General features: G+C 51.0%; 3 non-coding genes across 3 annotated transcripts; all 3 read right to left on the reverse strand.

Annotated features, from left to right (window-relative positions):
• Nucleotides 1-3,342: 3,342 nt before the first annotated feature.
• Nucleotides 3,343-3,416, reverse strand: TRNAT-AGU. The gene has a single exon. It is a non-coding gene; the product is annotated as a tRNA-Thr (tRNA).
• Nucleotides 3,417-9,084: 5,668 nt separating this feature from the next.
• TRNAK-UUU lies at nt 9,085-9,157 on the reverse strand. Its single transcript has one exon. It is a non-coding gene; the product is annotated as a tRNA-Lys (tRNA).
• A 2,773-nt stretch (nt 9,158-11,930) lies between these two features.
• Nucleotides 11,931-12,003, reverse strand: TRNAF-GAA. Its single transcript has one exon. It is a non-coding gene; the product is annotated as a tRNA-Phe (tRNA).
• Nucleotides 12,004-14,252: the final 2,249 nt, after the last annotated feature.

Here is a 14,252-nt window from a genome sequence, read left to right on the forward strand (position 1 = left end):
TTGCACAGGCACTGCTGCATTTACACATTCACTAACCCATTCACATATTCACATTCAGGTTTCAGAGTAGCAGCCGTGTTAGTCTGTATCCGCAAAAAGAACAGGAGTACTTGTGGCACCTTAGAGACTAACACATTTATTTTAGCATGAGCTTTTGTGAGCTGCAGCTCACGAAAGCTCATGCTAAAATAAATTTGTTAGTCTTTAAGGTGCCACAAGTACTCCTGTTCTATATTCACATTCAGTAACATTTAAAAGTAGCCGTTCAAAAAACTTCAAAAACAGACTTCAAAGCGAATCTGCAGAGTTACAATTTATTTGCAAACTTAACATCATTAATTTGAGCTTGAATAGGGACTGGGAGTGGCTGGCTCACTACAAAAGCAATTTTCCCTCTCTTGGTATTGACACCTCCCCAGCAATTATTGGGAGTGAACCACATCCACCCTTACTGAATTGGCCTATAACACTGGTTCTCCCCTTGTAAGGTAACTCCCTTCATGTCATGTTCCAATATATATTTATGTCTGTATCTGCAATTTTCACCCCAAGCATCTGGGGAAGTGGGGTTTTGACCCACGAATGCTTATGCCCAAATAAAGCTGTTAGTCCTTAAGGTGTCACCGGACTCCTCACTGTTTTCGTGAAATAAAAGCAAAACGCATTCTAAGCTGATCTTAACCCTTTCAATGCCCTTACAAACTTAGATGCTTCTCACTACAGGCTGGCTGGTTACTTTTCAGCCAGGCTCTCCCCTTTCATCAGCTCTTCAGTCACTTGGTGTGGTGATGGCTGTAGGTGGAAGAGAGAGATAAAGCATAGCGAATGTCTCTCCTTTTATCATGTCCTTCCTTCCCCATTGGCTTTGTGGCCCTCTTCAGAGTCAGGTGAGCATCACTGCGTCTCTCCAAGCAGGGCTGAGCAATTCCCCATGTGTGGCATCATGCAGGTGATGGCTGATTCCCCCAACTTACAGCATAGTGACAACCACACTACACAATTCTCATAACTTCATACGCATGAATGGTATACATAGATCGGTAGAGAAATGACTTTCAGCAGATCATATCCTTTCCCCTGATATCTTACAAGTCATGCTCTATATGTAAGATCATGATTATATGAAAATGAGGAATATGGGGGTTACAGCCCGCTCCCCCAAAGGTATAGAATATCACACTGAGATTCTATTTTCATTTATAAAAGCAGCAAAGAATCCTGTGGCACCTTATAGACTAACAGACGTTTTGGAGCATGAGCTTTCGTGGGTGAATCCCCACTTCGTCGGATGCAAGACTTGCATCCGACGAAGTGGGCATTGTGATAGACCCAGGCCAGGTGGGTACAGCAGAATAGCAGAAGGCAGATATACTGGCCACTGGATTAACAGTTTTCTGTTCCCTGACTGACCAGAGCAGGGGCTGCACCAGGCTAATGAGAACACCTGACTCTAATTAAGCTGTAAAGAGTCAGGTGAGGCCATTCAGTTAATGTGACCACCTGACTCTAATTAAGGCCCTGCTGTTACTATAAAAAGGGCTCACTCCAGTCAGGCAGGGAAGAGTCAGGGAGCCAGAGGAGAGGAAGTGCGGCTGAAGGGCTGGTTACTGAAGACACCCCCAAACCATCGTTAAAGGAGCCCTAAGGTAAGGGTGAAGAAGGGAGAAGCAGGAGAGCTGTGGGGAAGTGGCCCAGGGAAATGCAGCAACTCTGGCAGTGAAAGGTTGGCTGCCAACAACTGCTACCATTAGGGTCCCTGGGCTAGAACCTGGAGTAGAGGGCAGGCCCGGGTTCCCCCCAACCCACCACTACAGGAACATCTCCTGGAAGGGGAAGTCAGGTCCCTGTCAGGACAGGAGGCTGAACAGAGACTGTGGGAGTTCTCTCACCAACCTCATTGCAGCCTATGATGAAAAGGGCTCAGTAGACTGTAACTCTGGCCCTAGAGAGAGAAGGGCTACGTGGAGGGTCACAGTGAGCCACTGAGGCAGCATAAACCGCCTAGAAGTGCAGGACCCACGGGAGCAAGGTCAGAGCTCTGCCACAGTATTCACCCACGAAAGCTCATGCTCCAAAACGTCTGTTACTCTATAAGATGCCACAGGACTCTGCTGCTTTTACAGATCCAGACTAACACGGCTCCCCTCTGATATTTTCATTTATGTAACCAACTTTGACCTCTCTGCCTAACACTTATAATCACTTACAATCTATCTTTCTGTAGTTAATAAACTTATTTTAATGTTTTATACTTACTTGTGAAATTGTCCAAAGTGCTTGGAAAAGCTGCTCAGATTAAAAAGGCTGGTGCATATTCACTTTATTTTTGAGGAAGGGGTGAATTAATTAATGAGCTTGCACTTTTCAAGAGGTTTTGAGCAGTGTAAGACGGTACATTTCTGAGGTGCAAGGCTGAGGGCTGGGGAGATATGTTGGTGTCTCTCTATGTATAATTGAGGAGTGATTTACAGAACTTTCATGCAACTTAGTTGGGTGCATTGCTGCATGTTGTTGGCTGAGTGATCACAGCACACGGAGGGGGTTTTGCTGCTTGTCACTAGTGCAGCATTGTAAGACACAGCCCAGACTGGAGAGAGAAGAGGACAGAGCAGTTCCACAGTTTGGGCTTGTACCCCACAGATCCCACCACACAGAGATCCTGCTGTGACCAGTCGTGGTAATACTGTGCTTAGTGCTCTGCTTTGTAGCTTCAACAACTGTGCATGCAAGATGAGTTTCAGTGACCTTGACTTTGTTTCCATGTTTTGACAGTTGTCAGCAAAAAGACCCGTTTCTTTTGCAAGCATTTGTATGGCTAGCCAGAGTCGGGCTTCTCCGTTAACAAAAAAGATTGACCAAAAGGTGACAAGAGGAGGCACGTTCAGCAAGGCAGCACTGGATGCTGGATCCTGAATCTGCTCTTTATCCAGCAGCTCTCTTGGCAAGCTCTGCCATGGTGCCATGCTCTGGGACTTCTCCCCTAACTGTTCCATTTTTCATCAACAATAACATGAAAGGTGAAAGGACAGTCATTCTCCATTTCCTGCAAGCCCTCCAGAGAACCCTCTAGAAGGGGCTCTGTGCACAGATATCCCCAGCGAATCGCATGGGTGCCCAACACAGCCTCTCCTGTCACAACATATTGCAGCCGCAGCAACCTCCTTGCCAATGCCAATAGCCTTTTGATCAACTCCAGACTGAGGATTTGATTCTCTCCAACGCTCCGCTGGAAAGAAGCCTTTTCCCTTCACAAGGAATTACTTGGATCATCAAGGGAGGTCTCTTCTGTTTCCTAGAAGGACACAGGAAAATGTGAGCAGAGGAGACAACAGCTATAGAACAAGGCACCACTGGGAGTTGAACCCAGGATCTCCTGTTTACTAGACAGGTGCTTTAGCCTACTAAGCTATGGTGCCTTCCCCAATAGGAGATTTGCAACCACTACACTTGATGGTCCAAGAGCTCACCTTCAAATTCCAAAGTAAAAATGTTCCCCATTTCCCTCAAGACTTGCAGACCTTGAGCAGGCTGGCTCAATGCACAGAAAGCCACAGCTGAGCTGACAGAGGGCTTCTAACATGTGCTTCTCCCACAAGCTGCTGTGATCAGATACTGATTAGTGCTCTGTGTTCCACTCACAGCAACTTCAGCTCAACTCTGAGTCATGGTAACCTTTCCATCAGCTCCAGACTTACCATTCAAGACTTAGCTGCAAGGAAGGTTCTCTGTGTCTTGAACAAGCACTTACAAGGATTGTGCAGTGAGGTCTTTTCTTTTCATTAGAAGAAATAAAAGAAAGGAGCCTGACAGAAAAGCCAGGTTCCGCAAGGAAGAACTGTCAGGCCAAGCCAGGATCTCCTGGTGAGTAGGAAGGCTCTTCAGCCAGCTCTGCCCAAAGATCACTATCTAGAGGCTACTTCCCACAGAGACTGATTATGGTTACAGACCCATCCTGAAATTGGAGCAGGATATTTTAAAGCTTATTCTCACAGTAAAGTAACACAATTCAGCCATGTCAGCACAGAGGAGAAAGCACTCCTTCATTTCACAGTTATTGCTACTGATCTCACTGACAAACTTCCTTTTCTCGGGGCTGCTCCCAGCACTTTAGGGAGTTTTTCCTCTTCTCCCTTCCAGCTGTGGTTACGGGACTGCAGCAGCTCCCCGGATGGCCAGCTTTGCTCTTTCACTTACAGCCTTCACTTCTTTGGCTGAAGCTGTGTTTGCCACCAGTTTAATCCATAGCTGAGACCTCAGGTACCAGCAGCTAGTTACAAAGGCTCAATTCCCATCACCATCAGTGGGAGGTTCTCCTGGGCTGCCAGGGCTGCAGGATTTGGCCCATGGACAGTCAAGTGGTTACAGCAGCTACATTCTTACGTGGTGAGTCCTGCAGCCTATTACCAAACTGCTCTGCCATAGTCTGCAGGGGGCCTGACTTTTTGAGAATCTGGCAGAAGAGAGACCCTGGAGTAGAGAAGGAAAATGTCCTCAGCAGTCACAGCTGGCAGGAACAGCAAAGACTGAGTATCAGACACACTTTTTCACCAGGACAATAAATGTGCACAACCCCCTGATATATTCTCATTTCACTCCCCCTCCCAAGGAAGCCCTATTCTGCTCTATTACACTCTCATGGGATGAGAGGGAAGGTCCTCTCATGGGTAAATAACTGGTTACAAGGTAGGAATAAATTGTGAGTTTTCAAAATGGAGAGAGGTCAGTAGTGGTGCCCCACAGGGCCTCTGGGATAAGAGCTATTCAACATAGTCATAAATGATCTGGAAAAAGGGGTAAACAGCGAGGTGGCAAAATTTGCAGATGATCCAAAACTACTCAGGAAAGTTAAGTCCAAAGCAGCCTGCGAAGAGTTACAAAAAGAGTTCACAAAACTGGTGAAAGGGCAACAAAATGACAGATTTGTTGATAAATGCAAAGTGATGCACATTGGAAAACATAATCCCAACTATACATATAAAATTACGAGGCCAAAAATAGTTGTTGCCACTCAAGTGAGGGATTTTGGAGTCACTGCGGATAGTTTTCTGAAAACATCCACTCAGTGTGCAACGACAGGCAAAAAAGCAAAGAGAATCTTGGGAATCATTAAGAATGGGATAGAGAATAAGACAGAAAATATCATATTGCTTATGGCCGACCACATGCATTGGCCTCCCCTCAGGCAGGGGACTTATAGGCCCTTCTGCCAGTTGGTGTTGGCAGCAGCAAGGGCTGGGTTCAATGTCTAGGGGAGGAGAGCAGCAGGGAGGGAGGAGGAGAGAGAGTCCCAAGAGCAGAGTGCAAACCAACCAGCTGAGGGACTCACAGGAGTCCTGAAATAACAGTAGATCCAGGTCCCATCAGGGCCGCCCAGATGGTGGAGTAAGTGGGGCAATTTGCCCTGATCCCCGCAGGGGCCCCCACAAGAGTTTTTTGGGGCTCCTGGAGCGGGGTCCTTCACTAACTCCGGGAGCTCTGGAAAACTCTCCTGGGGTCCGGGCCTCCGGAGATTCTTCCTCTCTGGGTCTTCGGCGGCAATTCGGCGGCGGGGGGTCCTTCATGAATGAAAAGTGACTTCATTGAAGTGTTGAAGTGCCTTAATGGAGAGAAAAGATTTGGTATGAAAGGGCTCTTTAATCTCGCAGAGAAAGGCATAACAAGACCCAATGGCTGGAAGGTGAAAAGAGACAAATTCATATTACAACTAAGGCACAAATATTCAACAGCGAGGATGATTCACCACAGGAACAAGCTACCAAGGAAAGTGGTGGATTCTCCATCTCTTGATGTCATTTAATGAAGACTAGCTGCCTTTCTGGAATGTGTTTGCCCAAAAGTAGCTCTTGCGTCATACAGGAGGCCTGTGATATGCAGGGGGTCAGATTAGATGCTCTAATGGTCTCTTCTGGCCATAAAATCGACTAATTTCTGAAAAACTGAGTGTAGCATTGGGAGCAGCAGCGTCTGATGTTTCCCTGTCTAGCCGGCTTGCTGCCTAGAACGAACGCTCCTTGAGTGGGGTGATCCACAGGGAGTAGCTCAATCCTCCAAAGTGCCTGGGCAGGGGCAGGACATTAGCACAGCAAGGGAGGGGTGTGGCAGTGACATCACAAAGGCCTTTTACAGGACCTCAGACTATTGGTCAAAGGTGGTGGGGAGGTGGTGACCTCACAGAGACATGCTGACATCAGCCAGGCAGGACAGGGACGAGGGGCCAGGGAAACCTCAGAGACCCTGTGGCTTTGCTTCAGCAAGTCTCCTTCTCCAGGTCTCTCTTTGAGGACTGAGAGAGTATTCGGGTTCACGTATGTGAGCGCCAGGAGGAACCTCTTTCGAGTTTTCTCCTTCCGTTTTCCTGATTTTACTAGAAAACAGCCGTCCCTGTTTAGAAGGTAAGAGCCTCCTCGAGGTTTGAAACCTGTTCAGTCTGATCCATCTGGTGACAGTTGAATTCTAGGCATGGAAAACACAAGCTTAAGGAGGCAGAATTTTATTCTGCACCTGGGATTTTGTCCCTTAGAATCACTGTGGTCATTAGGGTTTGTCCTTTTGGTTTCACCTTTTCCTCCATCCATCCCTTCCTCCTTTCTCTTTGTCTCTTGCTTCTTTTGTCCTTTCACGTGTTCCCCTCCCATCACCAGGAGCAGTGTGTGTGTGTGTGTGTGTGTTGCGGGGGAGTGCTCTGCAGCTCCCATTGTGGGAGGCCCACCCAAAAATGTGGGGCTGAAAGAGTGCTGGGGCAGTGATCCCCACTGGTGGCCTGGGCCATCCTTTGGGCTCTCTGGTGAGAACCCTCAGCCTCCCATCCTCAGTCTCTACCCTGATTGGCTGAGCAGGGGGTTATTGACAGGGGGAGACTCAGGTCCTTGTTGTTCTCTTTTAAGACCAAGGAAATAAGTCAGAACCAGTCATATGTTTGACAAATTTTGCTGCTTCGCTGTATTAATGGTCTCTGAGCAGTTCATGATTCTCTCTAACATTGCAGTTCTCCTAAAATACTGGCTGAATAATTACTGTGAACTGTTGTTGGTCTGGAGCTCATCGGAGAGCACTTTACTCAAGTCATTCAATGTTTGAAATTCAAGATCTGATGGTTAGTTTGAAAATCAGGGCTTTTGGGTCCTATTCCCAACTCTGCCACTGGCTGGCTCTGTGACCTAAGACAAGTCAATTCTCCTTTCTCAGCCTTAGCTTCTCCCTCTTTCAAGTAGGGATAATAATGATCTGCTCCCAGCTACCTCACGGTGGGTAGAGGATGAGGATCCATTGGAGAGTGTCACTAGGAGTAGTGCATAATATGAGGTGTCCTATCACGTTTACTCAGAGCAGATTATGACATATTAGAATAGCTGGAATAGTCTATTTGATTTTTATTTTGAAATTGTTAAGAGCAGCAACTACTTAGCTCAGACTGAAGCATCTTATCTAATGTTTGAGATCTAAGTGTCTCCTCTTTGTGTGTGACGAGACAGTTTAACACACTGTGACAATCAGGAGATGCTTTTGTTTTGCAACAAAATATTTTTGCAAAGAACTTTCATCCCACTTGTTTTGATTTCGAGAAACAAACTGGTTTAGTCTGAAGGGGATTTTCTGACATTGAGCAGGCGCAGTGTGTCCCGTGACAGCCGCCCGCTATACGGCGGCCCCTGCTGAGGGCGCCCTGGCTGCAGCTGGTTCTGCTGGTGCCCTGTGGTTGCCCTCGTTTGTCCAGGAACAAGCCTCAGGTGAGCTGAGAAGAATCCTGTCCAACTGATCTGGCAGCCACCATCATGTAGCCAGAAGTCCCCACACCTGTTGGGGAAAAAAAACAGCCACCAGAAAGTGGTCCATTGTCTCATGCGGTGCCAGAGCCTGACACAGCGCCCGTGGGCAACCTTTGCTCTGCACACGCCGGCTGGTTCCCATGGAAGATGTGTCTCTGCACGTCTTGGTACTTAAAAGGTACCTGTGTCACTGGCAGATACTTTAAGGCTCCCGGCAGTGAGTTCTGGGGACGGTTGCTCACTTTCAGTGAATGTAACTGTATGTGCAGCTCTGTGCAGACACATTTGATAGAAGTTTGGTAATTAAATTATACAAGAGGGTCAGGTTCAGTGTCTACTACCACCACTATGTTTTGTCCCGAGAAACCTTTACAGCCATTCTGAGGGGAAATGGGCCCTTTGCCCACAGAAATGGTCTATAGGGGACGGCTCCAGGCAGCAGGCAGAGAGATGATCTCATCAAAATGATTTGACTCCTGGGTAATGTAAGCAAAATCACTACAGGAATGACTGGAGTTTCTATTGGCACTTAACTTGCCTGCCCCTGGCTGGCTCTGGTTGTACAAGATGGACGTGCAGTCAGGGTTCAGTTGTGTAAAAAGGGATGTTAGGCAACAGAGAACTTTGTGTGTGATGATGTAAGGTTTTAAGGACCTAAACTGACACTCATGGTTTGTAAAACTCTTGTTTTGAAGGTTTAAGATGAATTGGTTTGGTTTTGCTTTGTTGTTTTTTTTTATAATGCCACTGAAAATCCATTTGAATCATTCAAAGTGGCAAAACTGCCGGACACCTTTTGCCAGACACAGGTAACTAGTGTTGTTTGGGTTTCGGATTTAGCATTTAACCCTTAAGGTACCTCACTACTCTATAAAGTTCAAGACCAAAGTTATGGCTGTAGTAAGGGGCAGCCAGAACCAGAAGGATGAAGAAAGAAACATTGGTTGGACAGGCGGACGGATGGACAAACCGAATAATTAAGCCTCTGTTTAAAAAAAAAAGGCTTAAAAACATTAAAAGGAAAAAAGGGGCAAAATGTTTCCCAGTTTACCAAAAAACCTCAGCCTAGCTCTGCCCTTGGGGTTCAGGGGTGGGGGGTGACAATTGCGGGGTTTGCCTGGGGCGCCAGGTGCTGCAGCTAGTCTAGGGCTGCCCCTGCCCAGAGGCCTTTATTCCTCCAGCCTGCGAGGAGAGAGGGGGTGTCAGGAAGTTGCCCCTTCAAACCCACACACAGAACCCCTTCTTAGGAAAGGCAAAATCCTGAAGAGAAGAAGGACTCCAGAGACAGAGCTTTTTAAGACCTTGGGGAATAGTTGAGTGCTCAACCAGGGACTTGAACCCTGGACCCTCAGATTAAAAGTCTGATGCTCTGCCAACTGAGCTAGCCAGGCTCATGGAGAAAATGAGCAAGTTCATGCAGAGGAGAAACTACGGAAGAAAAAGAGTAGGAAACAATAGAGGGAACCTGCTGGTCTCTCTCTCTCTCTCTCTTCCCAGCCCTGGCCCTGGCCTGCTCCTCCCGCCAGCGCCCTGAGGCATTTTGCCAGCACCATGCCCCAGTCAGCTCCACCCTCCCCAAACGCTGGCAGGCCCAGCTCAGGGACCTGGCCGCTCTCACAGCCGCCTCTTCTGCCCTGCCCAATAGGGAGGGGGATTGAGTCTCCCTCCCTCAGGCCTGTGCCTCAGCATTCCTGGGGAAAGACCAGCGCCGCCAAAGTGACTTTGGGCCAGTAGGTCAACCAAGAGGGCAGCCTCCCGTGCCTGGCTGCAGCCCAGCTGCAGAACTCAGAGTAAACCCAGCTCCCATCCCTCCCTACAGGGCTCCAGGCAAGGCCAGCCTGCTGGATCCGGCCTCCCCTCTGGTGCGCAAGTCACAACAGCCAGCAGGCAAAACACCAGTTCCCGAGTCATTTGAAAGAGCAAGACAAAGCCTTGAAACTCCACCTATGCTTAGGTCTGAAGCCACAGGTCCCAGAGTCCCCCTGAGATCTGAGCTCAGCTTGCACTAGTCAGTGTTCTGACAGCTGAACTTTACGCCAGGGCACCAGATGGTGTCACAGTCTCTAGACACCTATGACCCTCAGCTGGCAGGTTTGCACTCTGCACTCACAGCTTCTCTGCAGCTGCTCCCGCTCTCTTCTCCCCTCGGCTTTCTCAGCACCTGGCCCCATAGTGCTCACTGCCAACCAGAGACTGTGCTTTCTGGGCCTGCTCCTGCAGATGTGGGCTTCTATCCTGCTTCCTAAGGACTCAGCAGGAGAAAGGGGCCTTTCTAGGAAATTGCTATGGCTTCTGGGAATCCATGTGTGGCTCTGGACTTGCCCAGGATGTGTTAGGTGACTGGCCTGCACAGCAGCTTAAAAGCCAGCTGCTAAAACTAGGGCTCAAACACTGGACCCCCCCACGGTTAAAAGCCTCATGTTCTTCCCAACAGCAGCTTCCTCTCACAGGACTCTCTTTACTTCTCCATCAACTATAATCCTGATCTACCACGTCCGTGGGACCTGCCCTGAGTCCCCGCATCCCCCTACTTTGTCTTTGTTCCCTGCAGGCTGCAAAAATGTCAGGGGAGGCCACCCCCTCCCTTCACTCAGTGCTCCCGCTCATATCAGCCATCTGCAGCCTCATCTCCTGGAACTCAGCCAGCTGTCGCTTGATCTGGTTGTACTGTCACACATTGACTGGCTCCCCAGCCTGGATGCTCTTGTGGAAATCCCACAGGCGACGCTGCAGGACTTGGCACTGTTGGTTTCTTTAATGTTTGTGGTGTTTGCCCGACCGCCGGAACAAAGCCGCCAACTCCTCCCTCACCGACTCCCACCAATCCCCCTGGTAACCACAGAACCCTCTGATGCTTTCCCGTTCTGCCAACACCTCCAGGCCTCGCCCCCCTGCTCCTTTATCTTGCAAGCTCTGGATGTTCAGCTTCCAATGTCCTCTGCCGTGGGTCAGGGAATTGCCCACATTGAGCACACGGTGAGAGCTGCGTGATCCGAACAGTCCATTGGCACCACCCTGCACTGGGCTGTCGACGTGCTCTCCTTCATGTAAATCCGATCAGTGCGACTCCTGGCCTGTCCCCGCAGAAAGGTGTATCCCCTCTGCGGCTGGTGTGAGCTCGGGTCAGAGGAATAGGAGGCAACCGCCCGCCCTCCACTGGTTCCATTACGGAGAAACACGTCCTCTAAGCCGACCTCGCTACAGACCTGCGCCAGGTAGTGCTCATTGTAAAAAGGTTTCCTCTCACGGTCGAGAAAACGGCACAAGTGGTTCTCAGGGCGGCTGACAATTAAAATCAGCCCTAACACCAAACACTGTGTGGTCCAGGGGAAGGGAGCCAGTTCCCACCACAGATCTTTCCTTTCACAGCTTAACATCAAGTGCCTCCTCCTGGGCCTCTGAATCCCTGCCACATTCCACGTGCCAGATGCCCCTTCCCCAGCACTGTCGTCACTCAGCTTTGCAGAGGAGCTTCCCTCCCAAGTCCCTGCCCCCTCTGGCACCATATCCGAGGGCCGTCCTGCCTCACTCTGTTCCCGCCATTTTGCCTCGACAAATAAGTCATGTGGGAAAGACAGCTCCCATCTCTCATCCTTATAGGTCAGGTGGGCCAACTAGGGGGAGAAGCCCATGCTCTCTGTTATCCTGCTGGGGAGCTCACAATCAGGTACTTGCCTCAGATAAAGGTGCTGCTGCCCAGGGGCGGCTCTAGGTACCAGCAAAACAAGCTGGTGCCTAGGGCGGCAAAATGTAGGGGGCGTTCCCTGCCGCCGGGGGGGGGGGCGGCAGGCTGGGCCGGCGGACCTGCCGCAGTCATGCCTGCGGGAGGTCCACCGGAGCCCCGGGAGGACCGGACCTGCCGCAGGCATGACTGCGGAGGGGGCGCTCGTCCCGCGGCTCGGCTGGACCTCCCGCAGGTATGACTGCGGCAGCTCAAGCGGAGCCGTCGGACTCGCGAACCGTCCGCAGCCGCGGGAGGTCCAGCCGAGCCACGCGGGACCAGCGGTCCCTCTGCAGTCATGCCCGCGGGAGGTCCGCTGCTCCCGCGGCTCCGGGGCGCCTCCCGCGCATGACTGCTTGGGGCGGCCAAAAACGTAGAGGCGCCCCTGCTGCTGCCTTCCTAGAAAACAAGCCACCCCCTGCACAAAGAGGGATCAAAGGGCCTGCCAAAGCCTGGGATTGAACCAAGGACCTTTAGAGCTTCAGTCTAACGCTCTCCCAACTGAGCTACTTTGGCAGCCATGGAGCAGTATTTTGGCCTGTTGCTTCTCTGTCCAGGATGTTTTTGCAGCAGTTGCAGACAAAAAGGACGTCATTGGGAGCGGCCCATGAAGACAAGACTCGCTTTTACCTGCCTTGCTCAGCTTGACTTGCTGCCTCACCCCGTTCCTGCCCTAGTGCCCGGGTTGACCTGGTGGTGGAAGGGGACTGGGGGCCAGTGGCGCGGGGAGGAGGTTGAGCTGGACCCTGAGCTAGACTAGACCCTGGCGGTGAGAGTCTGGCCACCACCTGCCGCCCCACCCTGTTGTCCTGGCTTCCCCCACTGGGCGTCATTTCGGGAGGGAAGTGGGGCTTCTGCCTCCCCTCCCCGGTTTTCACACCGCAGAGGAGTGCAAACAGGAAAACGAACGGCTGCTCCACACCCCACCGGAGGAACCCGACACAGCTGAGAGTCTGTGCAGACATCAGCCCCCCTGCCAGCCCCACAGGCAGCAGCAGCGCCAGCCCCCCAGCACCACAGGGGCACTCAATGCACTTCCTGTGGGGAAATGGCTCCTTGGCGTCCAGCTGCTAGAGTGAGAGCCAGGGGAGAGCAGTGTCTGGCTCACCGTGGGGGAGAGAAGAGACCTGGTGAGTGCAGATCTCCCTCAGCCTCCCCCGCAAGGCTGGTCACTTCTATTGTCACTGTGAGAGTCGGTGCTTCCCTTCAGAGCCGGCCCTAGAGGGGTCTGTGACAAATCCCCCCTTTCCACCCCAGGCCCTGCCCCCACTCCACCCCTTCCCCCAAACCCCCACCCCTGTCCCATCTCTTCCCGGCCTTCACCTTCCTGCCCCATTCCTCTCCCTCCCCCACCTCTTCCTCTCCCTGCCCAGCGCCTCCTGCACCCCACTGAACAGCTGGTCACTGGCAGGTGGGAGGGGCTGAAGGGGAAGAGGAGGAGCTTGTCGGCAAGGCCTGTAGGGGGTGGGGGAGCTGGCTGCCAGTGGGCGCTGAGCACCTATTTTTTCTCTGTTGGTTCTGCAGCCCCCATGGATTCGCTGACTCAGCTCCTTTCGCACCCTGGAGAGAGGAGCAGAACCAGGGCTGTGGCTGATCTATGGGGCACCAGGTGAGTGGCAGAGGCTTCAGGCACTGAGAGTTTGCCTGACCCCTCAGGGACCCAGTGTGAGGGGGTGTCCCAGGGATCTCTATGAAAGGAGCAGAACAGGATTTCCTTGGGGTGGGGAGAGAATTGAGAGTGTCTCAGGGGATTGTACAGAGGTATTGCCCGGGTGAGGGACTGGCTAAAACACAGGCCTCGCTGTGAGCAGGATTCACGTACATGAACCCAAATACTCTCTCAGTCCTCAAAGAGAGACCTGGAGAAGGAGACTTGCTGAAGCAAAGCCACAGGGGTCTCTGAGGTTTCCCTGGCCCCTCGCCCCTGTCCTGCCTGGCTGATGTCAGCATCTCTCTGTGAGGTCACCACCTCCCCACCACCTTTGACCAATAGTCTGAGGTCCTGCAAAAGGCCTTTGTGATGTCACTGCCACACCCCTCCCTTGCTGTGCTAATGTCCTGCCCCTGGCCAGGCACTTTGGAGGTTTGAGCTACTCCCTGTGGATCACCCCACTCAAGGAGCGTTCGTTCTAGGCAGCAAGCCGGCTAGACAGGGAAACATCAGACGCTGCTCCCAATGCTACACTCCGTTTTTCAGAAATTAGTCGCCTTTATGATTTGGATGGCGAAATGTTTAGTGTTTACATCCATATCAAGCACCCCCGTATAGTGGAGCTCCTGAACAGAATGGAGAATGGAAATGAAAATGTTTTTCTTTTTTTTTTAAAAAGAAAGAAGGTTATAAGAGGGCACGGGGCTTTGAACTACCATTGAGCTCTACCCCCATCACAACAGTAGAATGGAATCGTGATCTCCAGGACTTTCACGGACAGACCCTGCTTCATCGAGCTCCTTTGTCATTCCGACACCACAGATGGTTTTAAAAATGGGGTTTGATTAAACTTCATAAATGTGGTAACCACCACAGCTTGAACACCCAGTGCTATAGCTTCTCCCACTGACATAGCTGCCACCTCTTGGGGAAGTGGATTAACTGCACCCACAGGAAAACTCTCTCCCTTTAGCACAGAGCAGTGGTTCGCAAACTGTGAGTCAGGACCCCAAAGTGGGTCATAACCCTGTTTTAATGGGGTCGCCAGGGCTGGCATTAGACTTGTTGGTGCCTGGGGCTGAAGCCAGAAGTCTGAGCCCCACCACCCAGGGCT

The sequence above is a fragment of the Mauremys reevesii genome, linkage group 23 (assembly GCF_016161935.1).
Source record: "Mauremys reevesii isolate NIE-2019 linkage group 23, ASM1616193v1, whole genome shotgun sequence".
Taxonomy (NCBI): domain Eukaryota; kingdom Metazoa; phylum Chordata; order Testudines; family Geoemydidae; genus Mauremys; species Mauremys reevesii.